The 23,639-nt window shown below is 45.7% G+C and overlaps 1 long non-coding RNA gene across 2 annotated transcripts in view; it reads left to right on the top strand.

The window, feature by feature from the left end:
* Positions 1-23,639, top strand: part of LOC142495638 (uncharacterized) — a 39,778-nt gene that overhangs the window by 7,776 nt on the left and 8,363 nt on the right. For both annotated transcript variants that reach the window (XR_012801781.1, XR_012801780.1), the window contains exon 3: positions 17,367-17,475. This is a non-coding gene — a long non-coding RNA (uncharacterized LOC142495638). The remainder of the gene's footprint in view (positions 1-17,366; positions 17,476-23,639) is intronic.

The raw sequence follows: 23,639 nt of genomic DNA on the forward strand, positions 1-23,639 counted from the left end.
ATGTCTTATATGTTCATAAGTAAAGTCCTTAGTTATTATATAATCACTATGAGTGTGGTTTCTGATTGGGTTCCTATGTAGGGTCATTCTACACTTCCCTAGAATCCTACATAGGTGGAGGCGCTGAAAGAAGATCCGTTCCAGAGGATTCGCCCCAGGCTCTCATTAGCGGAGGCTCAGACCTCCTGTGAGCCTGCAGGTAAACGCACCACACCGGTAACACCACATGTTCTACTCACCCACACTATATATGAGATTGGGTGGGGTGGAATACCCGTTACACATATATAACAGATAAATGAGAAGCTGCCGCTTTCCAATTGTACAGAGATATAAACAATAGGGTGCATAAGGGAATAAATAGTAATTGAGTACGGGTAAAGGTCACAGATGTGGCCCAAAAGAATCCTATTTTGCACTCTCTATTGACAGATGTTAAGCTGGGAAAGATTCAATCCCTGGGATGTCCCCCATACGCTTACATCAAAATATAAAACCAAGTTTATTAAACATTTATGCAACACTTAAACAAACCTATAGACAACCACAATGTGGCTAAAAAACAAAGAACAGCGGGATACGGCTAAATATTAATGGTATGAATACCAGAGCAGCAAGTGGCTAGCAACACCCATGTACCGAGGTGTGAAATTAGGGATACTCCTCCTATTTATATTCACATATGTATCACACCAAATCTACTTTTGTTTATAGGGTGCCGCAGGGGTAAACAATGATTGGTCGTAACAGAATATAGAGCGCTTAGCAGTACGGTGACGTCACAGTAGCATAAATATGCTCACACCTGCAGGGTGGATGTGTGCATGCAGTGTATATAATACAGAGTGCACTATGTGCAATTAATGCCCATTCGTACGTAGTATGTGTAACGTCTTATAAGTATAGGCAGCAAGCCCGTATACATATATTCCTACTAAGAGAAATGTTAACCTTAAACTGGTTCTACTGCATCACATGTATATAGACCGAATTGGTCTCAGTAGTGCGATCTATGGTAAGTGTCGCAGCAGTGCGAACCAAAGGATATTAATCGTGCGTTTTATATCCTGTTGTTAATTAATTCCCCTTGCCTTCACATTAACGCTAATACACTCAGCTTCTGCTGTGAAGTTATATGGAGGCATACGACCTGTTCACCCAGTGGTTGTTGTTAAGTCAAACGTCTCCTGCTCCTCATACGTCCGCGCTCCCGCGCCTCCTGATGATGTCACAGAAAAGCCTGTCACGGGAGACCAGGCCCAATACACATTTATATTTAAGGGATCAGTCAGAGAAGTTCTGATTCCCATGCTTTGTTGAAGGCAGCATCGGTTTGGTATTGAGACGGGGACAAGTTCAATCTTAGGCCTCGAGGGACTAGATCAAGTTTCAGATAGTTAGTAAGACTAGTTATCTCCCACCAAATTCTGGCCTGTAATTTCATTGCTTTCTCCAAATCACTGAAGAAGCTTTTAATGTCATTCTGGCCAGAATTTGGTGGTAATTCTGCATCTAGTGAAAAAACAGTGGTGGCCTCATTAAACCATGCGTCAAAGTCCGGTGTAGTGGAAAGAAAGCCTGCCATAGACACCTTAGTGTGGAGACTAAAGGTGAACGGAGGCACCTATCCTCGGTATTGGCTCGCAATTAAGCTTCACAGCACGTGCTCATATAAGGTAATACCCCATTCCTGGGGAGCTGGCAAATAGAAAAGAACCTAGTTCTTATAAGCATATATAACAGATAAATGAGAAGCTGCCGCTCTCCAATTGTACAGAGATATAAACAATAGGGTGCATAAGGGAATAAATAGTAATTGAGTACGGGTAAAGGTCACAGATGTGGCCCAAAAGAATCCTATTTTGCACTCTCTATTGACAGATGTTAAGCTGGGAAAGATTCAATCCCTGGGATGTCCCCCATACGCTTACATCAAAATATAAAACCAAGTTTATTAAACATTTATGCAACAATTAAACAAACCTGTAGACAACCACAATGTGGCTAAAAAACAAAGAACAGCGGGATACGGCTAAATATTAATGGTATGAATACCAGAGCAGCAAGTGGCTAGCAACACCCATGTACCGAGGTGTGAAATTAGGGATACTCCTCCTATTTATATTCACATATGTATCACACCAAATCTACTTTTGTTTATAGGGTGCCGCAGGGGTAAACAATGATTGGTCGTAACAGAATATAGAGCGCTTAGCAGTACGGTGACGTCACAGTAGCATAAATATGCTCACACCTGCAGGGTGGATGTGTGCATGCAGTGTATATAATACAGAGTGCACTATGTGCAATTAATGCCCATTCGTACGTAGTATGTGTAACGTCTTATAAGTATAGGCAGCAAGCCCGTATACATATATTCCTACTAAGAGAAATGTTAACCTTAAACTGGTTCTACTGCATCACATGTATATAGACCGAATTGGTCTCAGTAGTGCGATCTATGGTAAGTGTCGCAGCAGTGCGAACCAAAGGATATTAATCGTGCGTTTTATATCCTGTTGTTAATTAATTCCCCTTGCCTTCACATTAACGCTAATACACTCAGCTTCTGCTGTGAAGCTATATGGAGGCATACGACCTGTTCACCCAGTGGTTGTTGTTAAGTCAAACGTCTCCTGCTCCTCATACGTCCGCGCTCCCGCGCCTCCTGATGACGTCACAGAAATGACATCATCACGTACCGACGTACGTTTCACGCAGTCTAGAGCTTCGTCAGGGTAGTGGGAGTGATTTCTAGTGAAGCCTCCCTTTCTATTTATGCAGATTGGCCGAGAGGGGGGGCGTACCCCGGTCGACCTATCAGCTGTGTTATAAGGTAAAGTAGACCTGTGTCATAGGTCACTGAGTGCACCAATTTAACACACTGTGTGCCACAGGGTATCTACTCGTGTATTGCCCATGTTGCTTGGCAACTTTATAGGGCTATGATGAGAGAAATAGTGTTCTCATTATTACAGGAAAGATTGCGTATACAAAACATGAGCCCATGCTGAGGTGCTGTCGCTGCGAGATTGGCTAGGTGGATTATGCTGGAATAGATCACAATAGGGATGGCGGCGTCAGGTAACGCACATAATAAGTGTTGCAAGGCATAGTAATACCCACTCACTGTAGACCACTCTGAATTTCCTAGATTTGACAATTACCAAAGAATCTGATGGTAAACTGTCAACAACAATATATAGGAAAGAAACTGCGACTAATAGTCTTCTACGAGCCGACAGCCATCACCCTCGACACATAATAAAGAATATACCCACTGGTCAGTTTCTAAGGTTGCGCAGGAATTGCTCAACATTAGACGAGTTTAATAGGCAGGCAGTGGATATGAATGCGAGATTCATCACACGAGGGTACTCCAAAAGTGCTGTGAACAATGCATACAGAAGGGCTAGGGAGACACCAAGACAGCAACTCCTAGTGGACAGACAGAATTCACAAACACAACAGGAGAAAGTAATACGCTACATTGGGACATTTAATGATCAGTGGCATGACCTGAGAAACATTCTAAATAAACATTGGCACATTCTGACAAACGATTCCGTGTTGCGACAGGTACTACGGGAGACACCAACAATGACTTGCAGGAGGGCCAGGAACCTGAAAGACAGACTGGTGCATAGTCATTTTAAAGAACAAAAGCAAAGGACATGGTTGGGTGATAGAAAACCGGTTGGTTCATATCCCTGTGGGCGCTGTAGGGCTTGTCCCTTCATGAAAACTACCAAAACAATCCCTAACCCACCCAATAAACCATACGATATCAAACACTACATCAACTGCCTTTCAGAGGGAGTAGTATACTTGATCACCTGTAGATGTGGCGTGCGATATGTGGATAAGACCCATAGGGCCCTCAAGGTGAGGGTCCTGGAACATCTGGGTTCCATAAGAAATACCCAAGATACCCCGGTCGCACGCCATGTCCACAACGAACACAAGGGTGACCCACAATTCCTGACGTTCTGTGGCATTGAACACATTCCATGGGGTGCCCGAAAAGGCAATTGGGACAAACGTCTTATGCAGCGTGAATGTCAATGGATTTTCACGCTGCAGACGTTACAATCCCATGGGATGAATGAAGGATATATCTACTCATCATTTTTGTAGGTTATCATGCCTCTCCAGTACACTTACAACTCTCCTTCCCTTCAATTGCAACGTGGTGATGCTTCACATATGGATGGTGGCATCAGTGTCCTTATACACATTGAAGGCAGTATATCACAAGATGAAGTCATAAACATGGAAACAACAGTATCTGGGGCTCTGGTATATAGCGGAGTCCTAAACTCCTGACCGTATTGACTTTTAGAGGCGGTCACCTAAATGTGCTCACAATCCTACACAACTGATAAAAGAAGTCTTGAGCATCACATTACTACACTATATGTATTAGGTTAATATGATATATGTGACACATCTTGCCTAATATCTTAAACCCACTACAGTGAGTGGGTATTACTATGCCTTGCAACACTTATTATGTGCGTTACCTGACGCCGCCATCCCTATTGTGATCTATTCCAGCATAATCCACCTAGCCAATCTCGCAGCGACAGCACCACAGCATGGGCTAATGTTTTGTATACGCAATCTTTCCTGTAATAATGAGAACACTATTTCTCTCATCATAGCCCTATAAAGTTGCCAAGCAACATGGGCAATACACGAGTAGATACTCTGTGGCACACAGTGTGTTAAATTGGTGCACTCAGTGACCTATGACACAGGTCTACTTTACCTTATAACACATCTGATAGGTCGACCGGGGTACGCCCCCCTCTCGGCCAATCTGCATAAATAGAAAGGGAGGCTTCACTAGAAATCACTCCCACTACCCTGACGAAGCTCTAGACTGCGTGAAACGTACGTCGGTACGTGATGACGTCATTGTGACGATAGGCTGTGTCGGCCTTCCTTAATAAAGGGGGAGCCCGGCTGGCTGCCCCTGAAACCATATGGTATGGGCTGAGAGTGTCAGCTCTTGTGTCCAAATGTTGGTTCTCTGTGTTTTAAAACTGCAATGCATTGTGTTTGTCCTGTGATTTAAACCAAGGTTGGTGACAAAAGGCAGTCTGAATTAGCATGTGAATTACATGTGGATTAGCATTTCCATGCCCCAGTTCAGATAGGGATTCAAAGCCCAAATCTCCCCAATTTATTTCCCTTATAAGTATAAGGTTCCCCAAAGTATATTCTGTAAGGAAGTGTACTTTATATTGTGTTTTAATGTTTACTATATGGTTCTATACAGAAAGCACAGGCATATGGTTAATATGCTGGCTAGTTTGCATAGATTCCATAGTTCAAAGAGGAGAGGAATGGCAGAGGGGGGAAACCATTTGGTGAGCAGGATATTCAGATTGGGATGTCTTTGTTTTACTAGACACCACGGAGCCAGGGAAAAAGAAAACGGCTCTGGATGTCAGAACTGATAAGCAAGGTTTCTATTGGCAAGTTTTGATTTGATCCCTCCTATCAGGGAGTGCGTAATTTCAATCTCTGCGTTAATTGGCTATTACTCTCCTCAATGATTTAGATAGGAATTCAGCCTATATAAGAGCGGGCAGTTAAAACAGCTCTCTCTCTCTTTTTCCTGTTGGAGATCTGAAGACAAGCAGCCTCTGGCAGGCCTCTCTCCATTTGCTTCTGTGAAAGAGCTATTCACACCTGGAAGCATGGGGAGGCCTAGCCAGCAGGCTGGATTTCGGTCCAGGAGCCCAAGGTCCTATCAAGGTAAGCCTTTGCTGAACAGGCGCCTTGCAACTAGGAAAGGGTAGATCTCTTCCCCAGACCCCCGTAAGTGTGTATATTCTCTGTTTCTTGTATTTCTGTGTGTTTCCGAGGTCTTGTCCGAATAAACCGCAATTTATTTTACTGCCTGTTTTGCCTTGTGACTGATCCCTTAAATATAAATGTGTATTGGGCCTGGTCTCCCGTGACTGGCTTTTCTGTGACATCATCAGGAGGCGCGGGAGCGCGGACGTATGAGGAGTAGGAGACGTTTGACTTAACAACAACCACTGGGTGAACAGGTCGTATGCCTCCATATAGCTTCACAGCAGAAGCTGAGTGTATTAGCCTTAATGTGAAGGCAAGGGGAATTAATTAACAACAGGATATAAAACGCACGATTAATATCCTTTGGTTCGCACTGCTGCGACACTTACCATAGATCGCACTACTGAGACCAATTCGGTCTATATACATGTGATGCAGTAGAACCAGTTTAAGGTTAACATTTCTCTTAGTAGGAATATATGTATACGGGCTTGCTGCCTATACTTATAAGACGTTACACATACTACGTACGAATGGGCATTAATTGCACATAGTGCACTCTGTATTATATACACTGCATGCACACATCCACCCTGCAGGTGTGAGCATATTTATGCTACTGTGACGTCACCGTACTGCTAAGCGCTCTATATTCTGTTACGACCAATCATTGTTTACCCCTGCGGCACCCTATAAACAAAAGTAGATTTGGTGTGATACATATGTGAATATAAATAGGAGGAGTATCCCTAATTTCACACCTCGGTACATGGGTGTTGCTAGCCACTTGCTGCTCTGGTATTCATACCATTAATATTTAGCCGTGTCCCACTGTTCTTTGTTTTTTAGCCACATTGTGGTTGTCTATAGGTTTGTTTAAGTGTTGCATAAATGTTTAATAAACTTGGTTTTATATTTTGATGTAAGCGTATGGGGGACATCCCAGGGATTGAATCTTTCCCAGCTTAACATCTGTCAATAGAGAGTGCAAAATAGGATTCTTTTGGGCCACATCTGTGACCTTTACCCGTACTCAATTACTATTTATTCCCTTATGCACCCTATTGTTTATATCTCTGTACAATTGGAGAGCGGCAGCTTCTCATTTATCTGTTATATATGCTTATAAGAACTAGGTTCTTTTCTATTTGCCAGCTCCCCAGGAATGGGGTATTACCTTATATGAGCACGTGCTGTGAAGCTTAATTGCGAGCCAATACCGAGGATAGGTGCCTCCGTTCACCTTTAGTCTCCACACTAAGGTGTCTATGGCAGGCTTTCTTTCCACTACACCGGACTTTGACGCATGGTTTAATGAGGCCACCACTGTTTTTTCACTAGATGCAGAATTACCACCAAATTCTGGCCAGAATGACATTAAAAGCTTCTTCAGTGATTTGGAGAAAGCAATGAAATTACAGGCCAGAATTTGGTGGGAGATAACTAGTCTTACTAACTATCTGAAACTTGATCTAGTCCCTCGAGGCCTAAGATTGAACTTGTCCCCGTCTCAATACCAAACCGATGCTGCCTTCAACAAAGCATGGGAATCAGAACTTCTCAAATGTTCATTTAAACTAATGACATTATTACTTGAACATGAGAAAGAAAAGCTGATAAAGACAAATACCAACATAGAGCTATTAAGAAAGGATATAGAGACATGGAACGGTCAGGAAGAATTCTGTAGTCTGGAACAGAAACTTAAAGTTAATATTGACAAACTCAAGTCAAAAATGTATTAGGGACTCAATTGATTTTAAAGAGGGGAACATCTTTAGATACAAAATCAAGGCACAAAAGAAAAAGTATACCCCAACCCCCTTAGAAACCTCAACGGAGTGGGAGCACTCCGCTAGTGACACAGATCCAGAAACAAATCCAGGAGATAGACAAAACATTCCCTATACCGAACAAGGTGCCACTGGACCCCACACTGCATCCGATAATCAACTTTTTTTAGGAGTAGGAGGGAGGTATACCCAACCAGGACGAGGAAGACCAGGAGGGGGAAGGGAGGTATCTCTAAGAGACAGAGAAATATGGGGATACCAACCACAGGTGCAGCCAAGGAGACCCTACAGAGGGAGGAAGAGAAGAAACAGGTAGTTAATCTATCAAACAAAATACTCGACACCCATCACATAGAGGTTTTGAGTAAAGGACTCTCCTTCTTCCCCACCAGTAATATGATTCCATTTCAATGCGTTAAAGACTTGAACTTATTTTCAAGAAAGCTCCTGCTACACAAATTCTTTCATAGAAGGAGGCACAATATGATACAGGGCACAGCACTAGAGCACCTGACAGAGACTGAACTGGATAATCTAGACATGCCAAGTGACCTAGTTGAGGAATGTGACAGACCATATGGAAGTGGACCATTTACTGAGCTTAAAAGCCAATCTAAGTTTACCCCTCCATCTGAGTCATGTTCCAATGTGGACGTATTCGTTAAGGTAGTGACAGCGGACATTATGCAACTACACAAAAGAACAAAGAAACAGAATCTTACACACTCCCAAAGATTAGCATTAACAGATTTGGAAAAAGACCCCCTGATTGAAATAAAACCTTCAGATAAGGGTGGGAATGTAGTTGTACTAAATAAAGAGGACTATGCTATTGAGTGCAGAAGACTTTTATCAGACAAAAAAAGCTACAAAGTACTCCAGGAAGACCCGACGACTCTTTTTAAAATCCAACTCCTAAAGATTTTGAGTGAAGGATGCAATAACCAGGTTATCACGAAAAGGGAAATGGAATTTATCATGGTACAGAATCCACAAATTGCCACATTTTACCATCTGCCTAAGCTACATAAGAATAAATTACCACCACCAGGGAGACCTATTGTCTCCGGTATTGATAGCCTAACGGCTAATGCTAGTAAATATCTAGATGTAGTCTTAAGGCCGTTCGTGAATTCCTTACCTTCCTTTCTGCGTGATACGAAAGACGTCCTTCTGCGTTTGGAAGATGTTGTGGTTAGCTCTGATACATTGATTGTAGGACTTGACGTTGAGGGACTATACACCAGTATCCCTCACGCAGTAGGTCTAAAGGCTGTTATTCATTTTTTATTACAACGTGACAATAGATGTTACACACACAATGACTTTATCATCCAGCTTTTAGACTTTGTCCTCACACGTAATTACTTTACGTTTGATCAGAAATTCTACCATCAGATCCAGGGCACCGCTATGGGGACCACCTGTGCCTCCACCTACGCCAATCTATATCTTGGCTGGTGGGAGGAAACAGTGGTCTTCAGCGAAGCCCTGGAGGAGTACACCATGTATGTGGAATGGTGGGGGCGCTACATAGATGATATCATCCTTCTGTGGAAAGGCCCCAAACCCCTTCTGATCCGGTTTATTGAGGTACTGAATAAAAACGACCACAATTTAAAGTTGACGTCTGAAATAAATGAGACCACTCTGAATTTCCTAGATTTGACAATTACCAAAGAATCTGATGGTAAACTGTCAACAACAATATATAGGAAAGAAACTGCGACTAATAGTCTTCTACGAGCCGACAGCCATCACCCTCGACACATAATAAAGAATATACCCACTGGTCAGTTTCTAAGGTTGCGCAGGAATTGCTCAACATTAGACAAGTTTAATAGGCAGGCAGTGGATATGAATGCGAGATTCATCACACGAGGGTACTCCAAAAGTGCTGTGAACAATGCATACAGAAGGGCTAGGGAGACACCAAGACAGCAACTCCTAGTGGACAGACAGAATTCACAAACACAACAGGAGAAAGTAATACGCTACATTGGGACATTTAATGATCAGTGGCATGACCTGAGAAACATTCTAAATAAACATTGGCACATTCTGACAAACGATTCCGTGTTGCGACAGGTACTACGGGAGACACCAACAATGACTTGCAGGAGGGCCAGGAACCTGAAAGACAGACTGGTGCATAGTCATTTTAAAGAACAAAAGCAAAGGACATGGTTGGGGATAGAAAACCGGTTGGTTCATATCCCTGTGGGCGCTGTAGGGCTTGTCCCTTCATGAAAACTACCAAAACAATCCCTAACCCACCCAATAAACCATACGATATCAAACACTACATCAACTGCCTTTCAGAGGGAGTAGTATACTTGATCACCTGTAGATGTGGCATGCGATATGTGGGTAAGACCCATAGGGCCCTCAAGGTGAGGGTCCTGGAACATCTGGGTTCCATAAGAAATACCCAAGATACCCCGGTCGCACGCCATGTCCACAACGAACACAAGGGTGACCCACAATTCCTGACGTTCTGTGGCATTGAACACATTCCATGGGGTGCCCGAAAAGGCAATTGGGACAAACGTCTTATGCAGCGTGAATGTCAATGGATTTTCATGCTGCAGACGTTACAACCCCATGGGATGAATGAAGGATATATCTGCTCATCATTTTTGTAGGTTATCATGCCTCCCCAGTACACTTACAACTCTCCTTCCCTTCAATTGCAACGTGGTGATGCTTCACATATGGATGGTGGCATCAGTGTCCTTATACACATTGAAGGCAGTATATCACAAGATGAAGTCATAAACATGGAAACAACAGTATCTGGGGCTCTGGTATATAGCGGAGTCCTAAACTCCTGACCGTATTGACTTTTAGAGGCGGTCACCTAAATGTGCTCACAATCCTACACAACTGATAAAAGAAGTCTTGAGCATCACATTACTACACTATATGTATTAGGTTAATATGATATATGTGACACATCTTGCCTAATATCTTAAACCCACTACAGTGAGTGGGTATTACTATGCCTTGCAACACTTATTATGTGCGTTACCTGACGCCGCCATCCCTATTGTGATCTATTCCAGCATAATCCACCTAGCCAATCTCGCAGCGACAGCACCACAGCATGGGCTCATGTTTTGTATACGCAATCTTTCCTGTAATAATGAGAACACTATTTCTCTCATCATAGCCCTATAAAGTTGCCAAGCAACATGGGCAATACACGAGTAGATACTCTGTGGCACACAGTGTGTTAAATTGGTGCACTCAGTGACCTATGACACAGGTCTACTTTACCTTATAACACAGCTGATAGGTCGACCGGGGTACGCCCCCCTCTCGGCCAATCTGCATAAATAGAAAGGGAGGCTTCACTAGAAATCACTCCCACTACCCTGACGAAGCGCTAGACAGCGTGAAACGTACGTCGGTACGTGATGACGTCATTTCTGTGACGTCATCAGGAGGCGCGGGAGCGCGGACGTATGAGGAGCAGGAGACGTTTGACTTAACAACAACCACTGGGTGAACAGGTCGTATGCCTCCATATAGCTTCACAGCAGAAGCTGAGTGTATTAGCCTTAATGTGAAGGCAAGGGGAATTAATTAACAACAGGATATAAAACGCACGATTAATATCCTTTGGTTCGCACTGCTGCGACACTTACCATAGATCGCACTACTGAGACCAATTCGGTCTATATACATGTGATGCAGTAGAACCAGTTTAAGGTTAACATTTCTCTTAGTAGGAATATATGTATACGGGCTTGCTGCCTATACTTATAAGACGTTGCACATACTACGTACGGATAGGCATTAATTGCACATAGTGCACTCTGTATTATATACACTGCATGCACACATCCACCCTGCAGGTGTGAGCATATTTATGCTACTGTGACGTCACCGTACTGCTAAGCGCTCTATATTCTGTTACGACCAATCATTGTTTACCCCTGCGGCACCCTATAAACAAAAGTAGATTTGGTGTGATACATATGTGAATATAAATAGGAGGAGTATCCCTAATTTCACACCTTGGTATATGGGGGTTGCCAGCCACTTGCTGCTCTGGTATTCATACCATTAATATTTAGCCGTGTCCCGCTGTTCTTTGTTTTTTAGCCACATTGTGGTTGTCTATAGGTTTGTTTAAGTGTTGCATAAATGTTTAATAAACTTGGTTTTATATTTTGATGTAAGCGTATGGGGGACATCCCAGGGATTGAATCTTTCCCAGCTTAACATCTGTCAATAGAGAGTGCAAAATAGGATTCTTTTGGGCCACATCTGTGACCTTTACCCGTACTCAATTACTATTTATTCCCTTATGCACCCTATTGTTTATATCTCTGTACAATTGGAGAGCGGCAGCTTCTCATTTATCTGTTATATATGCTTATAAGAACTAGGTTCTTTTCTATTTGCCAGCTCCCCAGGAATGGGGTATTACCTTATATGAGCACGTGCTGTGAAGCTTAATTGCGAGCCAATACCGAGGATAGGTGCCTCCGTTCACCTTTAGTCTCCACACTAAGGTGTCTATGGCAGGCTTTCTTTCCACTACACCGGACTTTGACGCATGGTTTAATGAGGCCACCACTGTTTTTTCACTAGATGCAGAATTACCACCAAATTCTGGCCAGAATGACATTAAAAGCTTCTTCAGTGATTTGGAGAAAGCAATGAAATTACAGGCCAGAATTTGGTGGGAGATAACTAGTCTTACTAACTATCTGAAACTTGATCTAGTCCCTCGAGGCCTAAGATTGAACTTGTCCCCGTCTCAATACCAAACCGATGCTGCCTTCAACAAAGCATGGGAATCAGAACTTCTCAAATGTTCATTTAAACTAATGACATTATTACTTGAACATGAGAAAGAAAAGCTGATAAAGACAAATACCAACATAGAGCTATTAAGAAAGGATATAGAGACATGGAACGGTCAGGAAGAATTCTGTAGTCTGGAACAGAAACTTAAAGTTAATATTGACAAACTCAAGTCAGACATAAAACCGAGGAAACAGAAAAAATTTATTAGGGACTCAATTGATTTTAAAGAGGGGAACATCTTTAGATACAAAATCAAGGCACAAAAGAAAAAGTATACCCCAACCCCCTTAGAAACCTCAACGGAGTGGGAGCACTCCGCTAGTGACACAGATCCAGAAACAAATCCAGGAGATAGACAAAACACTCCCTATACCGAACAAGGTGCCACTGGACCCCACACTGCATCCGATAATCAACTTTTTTTAGGAGTAGGAGGGAGGTATACCCAACCAGGACGAGGAAGACCAGGAGGGGGAAGGGAGGTATCTCTAAGAGACAGAGAAATATGGGGATACCAACCACAGGTGCAGCCAAGGAGACCCTACAGAGGGAGGAAGAGAAGAAACAGGTAGTTAATCTATCAAACAAAATACTCGACACCCATCACATAGAGGTTTTGAGTAAAGGACTCTCCTTCTCCCCCACCAGTAATATGATTCCATTTCAATGCGTTAAAGACTTGAACTTATTTTCAAGAAAGCTCCTGCTACACAAATTCTTTCATAGAAGGAGGCACAATATGATACAGGGCACAGCACTAGAGCACCTGACAGAGACTGAACTGGATAATCTAGACATGCTAAGTGACCTAGTTGAGGAATGTGACAGACCATATGGAAGTGGACCATTTACTGAGCTTAAAAGCCAATCTAAGTTTACCCCTCCATCTGAGTCATGTTCCAATGTGGACGTATTCGTTAAGGTAGTGACAGCGGACATTATGCAACTACACAAAAGAACAAAGAAACAGAATCTTACACACTCCCAAAGATTAGCATTAACAGATTTGGAAAAAGACCCCCTGATTGAAATAAAACCTTCAGATAAGGGTGGGAATGTAGTTGTACTAAATAAAGAGGACTATGCTATTGAGTGCAGAAGACTTTTATCAGACAAAAAAAGCTACAAAGTACTCCAGGAAGACCCGACGACTCTTTTTAAAATCCAACTCCTAAAGATTTTGAGTGAAGGATGCAATAACCAGGTTATCACGAAAAGGGAAATGGAATTTATCATGGTACAGAATCCACAAATTGCCACATTTTACCATCTGCCTAAGCTACATAAGAATAAATTACCACCACCAGGGAGACCTATTGTCTCCGGTATTGATAGCCTAACGGCTAATGCTAGTAAATATCTAGATGTAGTCTTAAGGCCGTTCGTGAATTCCTTACCTTCCTTTCTGCGTGATACGAAAGACGTCCTTCTGCGTTTGGAAGATGTTGTGGTTAGCTCTGATACATTGATTGTAGGACTTGACGTTGAGGGACTATACACCAGTATCCCTCACGCAGTAGGTCTAAAGGCTGTTATTCATTTTTTATTACAACGTGACAATAGATGTTACACACACAATGACTTTATCATCCAGCTTTTAGACTTTGTCCTCACACGTAATTACTTTACGTTTGATCAGAAATTCTACCATCAGATCCAGGGCACCGCTATGGGGACCACCTGTGCCCCCACCTACGCCAATCTATATCTTGGCTGGTGGGAGGAAACAGTGGTCTTCAGCGAAGCCCTGGAGGAGTACACCATGTATGTGGAATGGTGGGGGCACTACATAGATGATATCATCCTTCTGTGGAAAGGCCCCAAACCCCTTCTGATCCGGTTTATTGAGGTACTGAATAAAAACGACCACAATTTAAAGTTGACGTCTGAAATAAATGAGACCACTCTGAATTTCCTAGATTTGACAATTACCAAAGAATCTGATGGTAAACTGTCAACAACAATATATAGGAAAGAAACTGCGACTAATAGTCTTCTACGAGCCGACAGCCATCACCCTCGACACATAATAAAGAATATACCCACTGGTCAGTTTCTAAGGTTGCGCAGGAATTGCTCAACATTAGACGAGTTTAATAGGCAGGCAGTGGATATGAATGCGAGATTCATCACACGAGGGTACTCCAAAAGTGCTGTGAACAATGCATACAGAAGGGCTAGGGAGACACCAAGACAGCAACTCCTAGTGGACAGACAGAATTCACAAACACAACAGGAGAAAGTAATACGCTACACTGGGACATTTAATGATCAGTGGCAGGACCTTAGAAACATTCTAAATAAACATTGGCACATTCTGACAAACGATTCCGTGTTGCGACAGGTACTACGGGAGACACCAACAATGACTTGCAGGAGGGCCAGGAACCTGAAAGACAGACTGGTGCATAGTCATTTTAAAGAACAAAAGCAAAGGACATGGTTGGGGATAGAAAACCGGTTGGTTCATATCCCTGTGGGCGCTGTAGGGCTTGTCCCTTCATGAAAACTACCAAAACAATCCCTAACCCACCCAATAAACCATACGATATCAAACACTACATCAACTGCCTTTCAGAGGGAGTAGTATACTTGATCACCTGTAGATGTGGCATGCGATATGTGGGTAAGACCCATAGGGCCCTCAAGGTGAGGGTCCTGGAACATCTGGGTTCCATAAGAAATACCCAAGATACCCCGGTCGCACGCCATGTCCACAACGAACACAAGGGTGACCCACAATTCCTGACGTTCTGTGGCATTGAACACATTCCATGGGGTGCCCGAAAAGGCAATTGGGACAAACGTCTTATGCAGCGTGAATGTCAATGGATTTTCATGCTGCAGACGTTACAACCCCATGGGATGAATGAAGGATATATCTGCTCATCATTTTTGTAGGTTATCATGCCTCCCCAGTACACTTACAACTCTCCTTCCCTTCAATTGCAACGTGGTGATGCTTCACATATGGATGGTGGCATCAGTGTCCTTATACACATTGAAGGCAGTATATCACAAGATGAAGTCATAAACATGGAAACAACAGTATCTGGGGCTCTGGTATATAGCGGAGTCCTAAACTCCTGACCGTATTGACTTTTAGAGGCGGTCACCTAAATGTGCTCACAATCCTACACAACTGATAAAAGAAGTCTTGAGCATCACATTACTACACTATATGTATTAGGTTAATATGATATATGTGACACATCTTGCCTAATATCTTAAACCCACTACAGTGAGTGGGTATTACTATGCCTTGCAACACTTATTATGTGCGTTACCTGACGCCGCCATCCCTATTGTGATCTATTCCAGCATAATCCACCTAGCCAATCTCGCAGCGACAGCACCACAGCATGGGCTCATGTTTTGTATACGCAATCTTTCCTGTAATAATGAGAACACTATTTCTCTCATCATAGCCCTATAAAGTTGCCAAGCAACATGGGCAATACACGAGTAGATACTCTGTGGCACACAGTGTGTTAAATTGGTGCACTCAGTGACCTATGACACAGGTCTACTTTACCTTATAACACAGCTGATAGGTCGACCGGGGTACGCCCCCCTCTCGGCCAATCTGCATAAATAGAAAGGGAGGCTTCACTAGAAATCACTCCCACTACCCTGACGAAGCGCTAGACAGCGTGAAACGTACGTCGGTACGTGATGACGTCATTTCTGTGACGTCATCAGGAGGCGCGGGAGCGCGGACGTATGAGGAGCAGGAGACGTTTGACTTAACAACAACCACTGGGTGAACAGGTCGTATGCCTCCATATAGCTTCACAGCAGAAGCTGAGTGTATTAGCCTTAATGTGAAGGCAAGGGGAATTAATTAACAACAGGATATAAAACGCACGATTAATATCCTTTGGTTCGCACTGCTGCGACACTTACCATAGATCGCACTACTGAGACCAATTCGGTCTATATACATGTGATGCAGTAGAACCAGTTTAAGGTTAACATTTCTCTTAGTAGGAATATATGTATACGGGCTTGCTGCCTATACTTATAAGACGTTGCACATACTACGTACGGATAGGCATTAATTGCACATAGTGCACTCTGTATTATATACACTGCATGCACACATCCACCCTGCAGGTGTGAGCATATTTATGCTACTGTGACGTCACCGTACTGCTAAGCGCTCTATATTCTGTTACGACCAATCATTGTTTACCCCTGCGGCACCCTATAAACAAAAGTAGATTTGGTGTGATACATATGTGAATATAAATAGGAGGAGTATCCCTAATTTCACACCTTGGTATATGGGGGTTGCCAGCCACTTGCTGCTCTGGTATTCATACCATTAATATTTAGCCGTGTCCCGCTGTTCTTTGTTTTTTAGCCACATTGTGGTTGTCTATAGGTTTGTTTAAGTGTTGCATAAATGTTTAATAAACTTGGTTTTATATTTTGATGTAAGCGTATGGGGGACATCCCAGGGATTGAATCTTTCCCAGCTTAACATCTGTCAATAGAGAGTGCAAAATAGGATTCTTTTGGGCCACATCTGTGACCTTTACCCGTACTCAATTACTATTTATTCCCTTATGCACCCTATTGTTTATATCTCTGTACAATTGGAGAGCGGCAGCTTCTCATTTATCTGTTATATATGCTTTTAAACTACACAAGGGTGCAGCATTGATGTTTGTCACCATCCGATGCTCTTCTTCAACCTGTGGTGTACACGTGTAATCCTCATACGGTATTCATGTCCTACAGATCTCCGTTTGGATTTATTATAACCGTGGTTAGTAAAACCATTTAAATACAGTAGATGACTAACCATGGTCAGTACAACCATTCAAATATATTTGAACCCTGCAGGTTCCTTTAACACTATATTCTCTCCCGAGCCTAGGACACTTACTCGTGCAATGCCTTCTGCATTATTTGTGTAACTCCTCTTTCTATAAGCTCCAGATTGATACCTGATGCTGAGATGCGGGCCCGAGTCCTTTATGTCCAATTGATATGCCAAACGTGGCTTGCGATCAGACAACTGGAAACAAACAAGGCGGATGAGGTATAACAGAGTTTATAGATACCTAAAGATAGATACTAGAGAACCTTGTGATCCTTAACAAAGGATCACCACAGTCACATAACAGCACATCAACATAACACTGTACTTAAACGTTGAGCGGATGTATGTCAATGTCAGTGATGATACGGCCAACCAATCCTGAGCATCTAGGTGCCGGACACCGTTGGAGCTCTTTAATGCAACAAAATGTAGCAGGCCTGTACTTCACAACATACTTCAGTATGACTTTGACTGCAACCATTGAGGGTCCCCTCTGACGGCGATCGCTACTCCATGCTGCTTACCGGCAATGATCTGCTGGGCCTCTCTGCACGCTGCACTGCTCTCCTTCCAGTCAATGTCTGCACTCTCTTAGCAGGACACCGACTGGCCCCCGGTCACATTTCTGTGTTAGGACCACCTGGGTGGGCTCCCTCTACCGCCATCGAGTAAGGTAGGGCGCGGGGAGGAGGAGAGAGGGGGGCCTTTAGACATGCCAGAACGCTGTTCTGGCTGCTAAAATGCCAGGATAGTGTCCGGCGCAAGAAGGATGGGCCCCTAAAGGTGGTCCCACCACTGGTGGTGAGGTTGCTAGGCAACATTAACTAAACAGAAAGCCTTGGCAGGCTGCAGCGCATTATATGTATGTATGCATATAAAATGTTTTTAATGTATCTATGTATGTATCTCTTTATTTATATAGCGCCATTAATGTACATAGCGCGTCACAGCAGTAATACACATGACAATCATATAAACAACAAATAATACAAATAACAGATCATGGGAATAAGTGCTTCAGACATAAAAGTAACATATAGGAAAAGGAGTCCCTGCTCCGAAGATCTTACAATCTAATTGGTAAGAGGAAAATACAGATACAGTAGGAGGGCATTCTGGCAAATGTATCTGCAAGGGGCCAAGCTTTATGTATCAAGTGTATAGTGTATAGCAGGGGTGGGCAACCTATTTTTCAATGTAAATTGTGGTATATGGGAGAGTGAACCCCGTGGTGTCCGGTGCTCTGAAAACCCACTGGTTAAACTGGGTGTAAAATTAGAACAGTCTCTGACCCATATGATGAAAAAAAAGGGCAACTAAACAGGCATAAAGATCCTATTGTAATCGAGACGGATGAAAGGCATATATAGCGGGATAACAGACTTAAACCTGGGTGGGGGGCTAGTGCACAGGGGATAAATGTAGCCACAGGTGTGGCGAATTAGAAGTGAAAATAGCCACACCATGTAAAAATTGAAGTATTATGTTGCACATGCGAACATTTTAAAAACCACACACTGTTTGAACAAGTTTATAAATTCTCCGACCGCAACCCCGCTCATCCTCTCACCCCCCTTGTCCCCCTCCTCCACTCACCCCCCTCTTCATCCTCCTCTCATGCCACCACCACTACCCTCATCATCATCACCTCACCCCATCATCTCATTTAACCCCCCCTCATCACCATCTCATTTAAGCCCCCCATTATCATCATCATCATCATCTCCCCCCCAGCACCCTTGATCTCCCTCAGTCCCTTTCAACAGTCCCCCTCATCATCAAGCACCCTCCCCCCCCTCCCCGTCCTATGCGTAGGGCGCATAGGAGGGTGCGTAACGCGGGGCTTGGGCAGGGGAACTGTGGTGACGGGAGGGGGTAACTCTGCAGCAGCAGTGGGGGGCAGGGTGGGTGCCGGTGTGGGCAGGCGTGGTGCAGCTGTGGGGGGGGTGGTCTGGGCAGCGCAAGAGGGGTCAGAGCAGCGCGAGAAGGGAGGGTCAGGGCAGCACAAGAGGGGTGGGTCAGGGCAGCGTGAGAGGGGTGGGTCAGGACAGCGCGAGAAGGGAGGGTCAGGGCAGCGCGAGAAGGGAGGGTCAGGGCAGCGTGAGAAGGGAGGGTCAGGGCAGCGCGAGAAGGGAGGGTCAGGGCAGCGTGAGAAGGGAGGGTCAGGGCAGCGCGAGAAGGGAGGGTCAGGGCAGCCTGGGGGGGGGGGGGGCAGGGCAGTCTGGGGGGGGAGAGATCAGGGCAGCCTGGGGGGGGGGAGATCAGGGCAGTCTGGGGGGGGAGATCAGGGCAGCCTGGGGGGGGGGGAGATCAGGGCAGCCTGGGGGGGTGGAGATCAGGGCAGCCTGGGGCGGGGGGGGAGATCAGGGCAGCCTGGGGAGATCAGGACAGCCTCCCCGCCTCCCCCTGCACCCACCACCGCGCCCATCTCCCGCACCAAGGGGGAGGGGTGGGAGCGCTGGGATGCAAAGGTACAAACTGCCGCCCCCCCTCCCCCGGCGGCCAGCCTATCACCCCGGGCGGGCAGCCACGGGTTCCTGGGGCAGAATTGGGGGAATTGCCCCTGCACCAAGGGGACCTGGGGGGGCGGGGGGAAGGGAGCGCCAGGACTGGAGTCAAATGCACAAAAACCCACCTCCTATCACCCCGGGCGGACAGAGGTGGGGAGACACTGCGCAGCCGACAGAGGAGCCAAGAGCGGGAAGAGACACACACACCACGTTTGCTCTGCAGAAGGAAGTGGAAGTCCCGCCCCCGGCACTCTATGACCTGCAGCCAATCCCCTGCGGCCCGGCTGGCATTCTAAGTCCCGCCCCCCAGCAACCATTCATTCAACATGGAAAAAAACTTACCTGCTCTTGCACGGCATCCTCCTCACCGCCACATACCGGGACCAGGGCCAAAACCCGGGACAAATCCGGGACAGACAGAGAACAGGGACAGGACATAAAAAAACAGGACTGTCCGGCAAAAGGGGGACAAATGGTCACCCTACCCATACACACCCAGAGAGGTAATACCGGTATACACATACACGCCCAGAGAGGTAATACCAGTATACACATAGACGCCCAGAGAGGTAATACCGGTATACACATACACGCCCAGAGAGGTAATACCGGTATACACATACACGCCCAGAGAGGTAATACCGGTATACATATACACGCCCAGAGAGGTAATACCGGTAAACACATACACACCCAGAGAGGTAATACCGGTATACACATACATGTCCAGAGAGGTAATACCGGTATACACATACACGCCCAGAGAGGTAATACCGGTATACACATACACGCCCAGAGAGGTAATACCGGTATACATATACACGCCCAGAGAGGTAATACCGGTATACACATACACGCCCAGAGAGGTAATACCGGTATACATATACACGCCCAGAGAGGTAATACCAGTATACACATACACGCCCAGAGAGGTAATACCGGTATACACATACACGCCCAGAGAGGTAATACCGGTATACACATACACGCCCAGAGAGGTAATACCGGTATACACATACATACCCAGAGAGGTAATACCGGTATACACATACACGCCCAGAGAGGTAATATCAGTATACACATACACACCCAGAGAAGTAATACCGGTATACACATACACGCCCAGAGAGGTAATACCGGTATACACATACACGCCCAGAGAGGTAATACCAGTATACACATACACGCCCAGAGAGGTAATACCGGTATACACATACATACCCAGAGAGGTAATACCGGTATACACATACACGCCCAGAGGGGTAATACAGGTATACACTATGACAAAATACCCTTTTTGGCTGAAGGGTTCTTCTCTGGGAACCTTAAATCCCACTGTCTTTTAGGGTAAGCACAGTCACAGGACCATCCAGCTCTGGTTTAAAGGCTTTATTTTCTTTGTCACTCCAGCAGACAAAATCAAGACAAACAAAAGAATCAAAATAAATTTTCGCTCTATCTGAGCATTAACTAGACAGCAATTCTCTAGCTATCTTTGGGTGGCTTTCCCACTTACTAAACAATAAAACACAGATATCATAAACCAAACCTGTTGCAGGCCAGTGCCTGTCTGTAGCATCCAGCTCTCTTAGGCTGAGGCCCCAGTGCCTCCGCAGCACGCGCGCTCGCGAGACTGGCGGCGTGTGCAGCCGATTCCCCGGTCTGCAGTGAGCTGCAGGAAGAGAGACCGGGGGGGGGAGAGCGTGGCGGGGGAGTGACGTCACCCGGCAGGTTCGCCCTCGTTAGCTGAACCGCAGGGGGCGTGGCTTAGTGCTCCGTCGCGAGTCCTGCTCTCAATTCTATTGAGAGCAGGAGCAACTCTCGCCACAGCGCTGCGGCCCCCCCTCGCAGCGGGCCAGGCGCCATTGAGGGGAGGGCTCTCGTCCCTGCAGCGTCCGCCACAGCGGGCGCTGCAGTAGCCAGCGGGGACCAGGCCTTAGGCTTTGGTCCCACTGCGGCCGGCGGCAGCCGTGCGGGCGTGTGCAGCGGGGCCTTAGCCTTAGGCTGCGCTTATAGTGCCGGCGACGACGACAGCGACGTCACGGCAAAACAAATGCATTGCTGCAGCCGAAGCGACGGCGAGATGGAGCGACGGATTGGTCGTGATCGCTGGAAGTCATCTCTATTTGATTTTCCAGCGACCGTCGCGTTGCCGGCACTATAAGCGTAGCCTTAGGCTGCGGCCCCTCTGCTTGCGAGGCTGGCGGCGCGTGCAGCCGAGTCCCCCGGTCTGCAGAGAGCTGCAGGGGGAAAGACAGGGGGGTAAGACTGGGGAGTGACGGGGCGCGGCCGTGACGTCACGCGGCAGGTTCGCCCTCATTGGCTGAACCACTGGGGGACGTGGCCTAGCGTACCATCGCAACTCCTGATCTCAATTTTCTTGAGAGCAGGAGTTTGTCTGCGCAGTGCGGCGCCCCCCCCCCTCGCAGCGGGCCCGGTCCCGGTCCCATTGTGGGGCGGCTCTTGTCCCTGCAGCGTCCGCCACAGCGGGGACCTGGCCTTAGCTGATATAAGGGGACAGGGGAGAACCGATCCAGCCTGACCTTACTTACACTCTTAATTAAGGAGAGGTGATCTGCACCTGGCTTCATTTGCAAAACCTCCCCTGGGACCTTTAACCCTTAGTAGGGCCAGGTATAGTTTGCACAAGCAGGAGGTATATACCTCCCCTCTACAACTTCACCACCTTTCCTCTCACATATCCTCCCCCCAGCTCATCCCTACTGGGGTGAGCGACCATGGACATCAAGCCGTGCACCCTAGAAATCCCATCAGCATTTCCCTGTCTCAGACCGGCCCTGTGTCCCACAGTGACATTAAAGGGCTGGAGACTAAGGAACCACATGCGCACCGTTGAGTTTTTCTCTTTATTCTGGGACATCCAATAGGGTGACCAGATTTTCACAATGAAAAACTGCGACACATGAAAAAATTATTTATAAAACACATTCGTGACGCACCCGTTGCCATGACAATGAGACACTGACATCAGGCGATGACATATTGCCATGACAATGTGGCATCACTTGATGCCTCGGCGCCATAATGCGTCCCGTAGTCATGTCAACTTGATGCCGCGTGACATCACGGAGCGGCTCGTTGTTATGGCAATGGGCATTACGTGACGTCGCGCAGCCATGTTGATGGAATTTGGAGGGGAGGATACAACCAAAGGCAAGATAAATAAATATATAATAAAAAGATCTAAAAAATGTTATCTCCGGGTTAGCCTTCAATAGAAGGTGGAAACCCTGGCTCCAGTGTGTGTTTGTGTGTATAAAGGTGGGCCCTGTAGTGTGTTTGTGTGTATAGAGGTGGGCCCTGCAGTGTGTGTTTGTGTGTGTGTACAGAGGTTTTCCCTGCAGTGTCTGTTTGTATGTATAGAGGTGGGCACTGCAGTGTGTGTTTGTGTGTACAGAGGTGGAGGCTGCAGTGTGTGTTTTTGTGTATAGAGGTGGGCCCTGCAGTGTGTGTTTGTGTGTATAGAGGCGGGCCCTGCAGTGTGTGTGTGTATTGAGGTGGGGGCTGCAGTGTGTGTTTGTCCATATAGAGGTGGGGGGCAGAAGTGTGTGTTTGTGTGTATTGAGGTGGGGGCTGCAGTGTGTGTTTGTGTGTATAGAGGAGGGGGCTGCAGTGTGTGTTTGTGTGTATAGAGGTGGGCCCTTCAGTGTGTTTGTGTGTGTACAGAGGTGGGCCCTGCAGTGTGTGTTTGTGTGTACAGAGGTGGGGGCTGCAATGTATGTTTGTGTGTATAGAGGTGGGTCCTTAAGTGTGTGAATGTTTGTTTGTTTGTTCCCACCCCTCCATTCTCGTTCCACCATTCCCATTCTGTCTCTCTCCCCATTCTCTAGTTCTCTCCCCCTATTATCTGTG

This window comes from Ascaphus truei, chromosome 5, assembly GCF_040206685.1.
Source record: "Ascaphus truei isolate aAscTru1 chromosome 5, aAscTru1.hap1, whole genome shotgun sequence".
In the NCBI taxonomy this organism is placed as follows: Eukaryota; Metazoa; Chordata; class Amphibia; order Anura; family Ascaphidae; genus Ascaphus; species Ascaphus truei.